The 4543-nt window shown below is 42.0% G+C and overlaps 1 non-coding gene across 1 annotated transcript; it reads left to right on the top strand.

Annotated features, from left to right (window-relative positions):
* Positions 1–4218: 4218 nt before the first annotated feature.
* Positions 4219–4302, top strand: Trnap-ugg (transfer RNA proline (anticodon UGG)). Its single transcript has one exon. It is a non-coding gene; the product is annotated as a tRNA-Pro (tRNA).
* Positions 4303–4543: the final 241 nt, after the last annotated feature.

The raw sequence follows: 4543 nt of genomic DNA, 5'->3' as shown, positions 1-4543 counted from the left end.
GTAAGTGAAATCTCAGAAATTACATATATTCGTTGGGCCATCTAGGGACCACGTTATGTCTTGTTGCACTTAGCACTAAACCTGGCTTTCTTCTGAGCCCAGATTTCCCTCAATCGTCGTGAGTGGGCGTGCTTGCGCACCCCTGTCCAAAGAACATCGTGTCTTCTTTTCGGTCAAAAGCATCTTCGGGTTTGATATGTAGCATCCGAAGGTCGTCTTTTGTGTTTTTGAACCGTGGAATCGTAGTTTTTGATTTTGGATCAAAAAAGAGAAATATATTTTTGATTAACCCATTTCCGTCCATTCGTTTGAGGTGACCAGAAAATCGTGCCATTCTTTTACGGTTAGTGTCTGTAATTTTCTTTATTTCACTGTAGACTTCCTTGTTCGATCTGTTTTGATGGATGCCATTCTTGTACTTTGATCATAGGATGCTTCTAATGATTTTCCGCTCTTTTATCTCCATTTCTTGGAGGATTCTTTTATCAGCGTTTTGCGATAAGGTTTCGGCTGCATGCAGAACTACTGGCTTCGAAACCGTTTCGTAGTAACGTATCTTAGTGTTCTGGGACAGGCATTTCTTGTAATAGATCGTGCGGGACGCCTGGTAAGCTGTTTCTAGTTTGCGTATCAGTTCCCTAAGCGCTTGCTTGTCCAGTCCATTTTTCATGACGATCTCACTGGGGTACATCTACATCTACATCCATACTCCGTAAGCCACCTGACGGTGTGTAGCGGAGGGTACCTTGAGTGCCTCTATCGGTTCTCCCTACTTGAATTTGTCCACATGGTCAATGAACTCACATATTGTACGTTGTTTTGGTGGGGCGTCTTTAATGTTAGTCATGACGTCTATTTTCTCAAATTATATTTGGAGACCAATATGTTCAGCAACTTCTTTTAACAGTTAGATTTGACAGAAGGGTAATATCATAGGCAAATGCCAAGCAGTCTGCCTCGATCCCCTTTGATTTGGCTCCAATTCGCAACGGGCTATAGTTGGTTTCTATTAGTCTTTCGCACCCTGTTCTGATGATCTTTTCAAGGACACAGTAGAAAAGCATTGGAGACAGGCCATCATCTTGCCTGAAACCTGTTTTGACATCAAAGGAATCCGAGAGACACTCGAGGAATTTTGTATGTGTTAGGGTGGCTCTAATTAAAAAATTGTTGTGCTTCTAAGTGTTGTGCGTAAATTCAAGGAGCTGATCGAGGAATGTCAAATTGGGAAAAGGTACTGGTTATCTCGGAAATGATGGTCTAAAATGAAAGGAACAACAAGGGCAATCACAGCTCATGTTCAGCAAACATCATTTACCGTACTCGTGTATTTGCGTGCACACAACATAATTTACGGGTGAAGAAACACTTCGTTCTCACAAGGATACTTGGCGCATGGTGATGTTTGTATAATGCCTGTCGTACCTGACAGAGCGCGCCAGAATTTTCTACGAAAATATTATACCTGAACTGAATGTGGTGGTCTCTATTTTTAACGTCTTGCCGGCCGAAGTGGCCGTGCGGTTCTAGGCGCTACAGTCTGGAGCCGAGCGACCGCTACGGTCGCAGGTTCGAATCCTGCCTCGGGCATGGATGTGTGTGATGTCCTTAGGTTAGTTAGGTTTAATTAGTTTCAAGTTCTAGGCGACTAATGACCTCAGAAGTTACGTCGCATAGTGCTCAGAGCCATTTGAACCAATTTTAACGTCTTCTGTAATGCACAGCACTGCTGAGTAAACACTGCATTTTCGTAGCTGCACTTAAGGCATGTGTGTATTGATTTTCCTTGTTGTGCCTGACATTTCAAAGTCTTCACTGCTGTAGTATTACTTTCAATACCGTTCGCTCCTATTCCAGAGTTACCGTTTTTCGAATCCACTATCAGCTTCTTCAGCTTGTGAGCAACATTGTGCTTCACCCTGTACAGCTGGGATTACGGAACTTTCCCACACTTCACTTCGTCATGTATGTCAGTCGTGAATACAATATTAAAATGTTTGTTTTTAAAGTTACTGTCGCTCCAGTTAGAAGGCAAATTTTGTTCGCCTGACACTGAGTGGGGCTACCACATCGATCCGCCGGAGCTCAATCCTACTGTCTACCTCATGAGCGATGACATACACATCCATACTTAACACAGGAATGTTACGTACCATAACTTTTCTACACTTTCTATGGTAATAGCGCTGGTTTCTGGTGCGACGTCTGCTTTTTTATGTTATTGTGTTCAAAATGTTGTATTCTGGCCGGCGGAGTGGCCGAGCGGTTCTAGGCGCTACAGTCTGGAACCACGCGACCGCTAAGGTCGCAGGTTTGAATCCTGCCTCTAGCATGGATGTGTGTGACGCCCCTAGGTTAGTTAGGTTTAAGTATTTCTAAGTTCTAGGGGACTGATGACCTCAGCAGTTAAGTTCCATAGTGCTCAGAGCCTTTATTTTGTTTTATTCTATAAACTGTAACGCAGTTTTGAGTTTCTGTTTCAATAGGTAATTGTTAATGGAGATTTTATGTGTCTTGAGGGAGTGTGGAGAAGTATTTTACAAATTCTACTGAAAGACCAGTACTTAACTGTAGCAAGCAGGTTCGAGTGGATGTAGATCAGATAACTTACACAGAAATAATCAATTTATACGGGACAGATTTGCCTAGTGAGACGAATCACACTAACCTACAGTGTTTAGACTAATCGGGGTGAATGTGACAATAAAAATAGCACCCCATGCCCAATCACAGCTATATTGGGAAACACGTTATTATACGGTTCGTACCTAGAGACTGCAGAGTTCGATAAGATCCGCCTCGTACGTATTTGTTGGATGATAATGGACTCAAACTTCTCATCTAATTAATACAAACTCGTTGTTACAAAAATCTGGATTTATACGTGCAGTTAATGATCCTACACACCCGCTAACATTCATGTAGCATATAAACCTGTAGCACGATGCAAGAAGACACGCAGAGAACTGATGTTTGGTGCAGAGGTGTCAGCTGACTCTCAATATAAATAAATGTGACATATGGCGACAAAACTGCGGAAAGACACATTCATATTTCATTAGACTACCGGCGATTCATCACTGAAATCAGACACAACTTTCCGATTCTACCAGAGAGCATCCGTCCGGAGCGACCCGGAATGACGACATGAAGTACTTGTACGGAAATCAAATGTCAGAAACCTCTGAATAATTCATCCAAGATTAAAGAGGTTAACAAGACATTCGTTTGGCTAATCCTCCAATACTTCTCATCAGTCTGGTACACTGGCGAGGAATAATTAAAACAGGAAGTGGAGGAAATCCGAAGAGCAGCAGCGAGTTTCGTGACTGGACCGTTTAGTAAGTGCGGTAGCTTTATTGACGAGCTCTCCAGATGCAGACGTTACAACACGGACTTGTTACCACGGAAAGATTTACTCGTAGTTAGAATGTTCGAAGGAATGTGTCAGGAAAACTTTTAATTTTAATGAAGACATTCAGTCATTATCACAAATGAAATTGTGTTTCATTAGAGATGACCGGTTTCAATCTCAGTACATCACCTTCGGAATAGTGCGTGACACGACTGCTGACCAGCGTCACCAGTGGTATCACCCTCTGGTCTAATGATGGTCTACCAAGACTAAAACGAGTCACCAGAATGGAATATAACTTCCTTTCCGGTCAGTACTGATTATTTTCAGTAAAATTAGATACGGACTGCTGCTGGTCTTAACAAGCTTTCAGAAATTATTAACGTTTTAACCCCTCTCAGAACATCTCGCGCAAATATTACAAAGGGAAATCAAGCGAACTCTGAGCTCACACGTATTCTCGGACAGCGTATGAAGGTAGGGGTCGAAAACGTTATACGTTAAACGTTATAAAAGGATACTGGTGATAAAAGACTGCACGAATGCTACCGGATGCGAAAACATGAAATAATGTTAGAGAATTTTTCTAATTTACATAAATACATGCTGGATTAGAAGTCATTTTTGACTTATTATTCGTATTCTTCTCTACTTCTGAAAAATTTCTTTGTGATGTTCTTAGTAGAAAAAGCTGTGTAACTGAGACATCTCATCATCTGACCGTCATTGCGCCCACCATAATGGCGTTGCTAAAAGGCGTAATTGGAAAGTTGTTACACGAAGTATTTTGTAGGACGCAACGTTTAGGACAGTGAATAACACTTTCTATTTAGAATGTCAAGTAGACTATTAAAAAATCACCGGCCCGAGTGGCCGAGCGGTTCTAGGCGCGTCAGTTTGGAACCGCGCGACCGCTACGGTCGCAGGTTCGAATCCTGCCTCGGGCATGGGTGTGCGTGGTGTCCTTAGGTTAGTTGGGTTTAAGTAGTTCTATGTTCTAGGAGACTGATGATCTCAGAAGTTAAGTCCCATAGTGCTCAGAGCCATTTGAACCAATTTTTATTCAAAAATCATTACAGAACAATTATATTTCGTGATGACGATGTTTGATTTAGAGCGCTCAACAGCATGGTTGTCGGAGCCCTTACTAGATATCAACATACATTTCTAGTCGTTTGACCAAACCAA

Source organism: Schistocerca serialis, chromosome 4, assembly GCF_023864345.2.
Source record: "Schistocerca serialis cubense isolate TAMUIC-IGC-003099 chromosome 4, iqSchSeri2.2, whole genome shotgun sequence".
Classification (NCBI taxonomy): domain Eukaryota; kingdom Metazoa; phylum Arthropoda; class Insecta; order Orthoptera; family Acrididae; genus Schistocerca; species Schistocerca serialis.
Note: the sequence above shows the minus strand (reverse complement) of the source record. Positions and strands in the feature narration are given on the sequence as shown.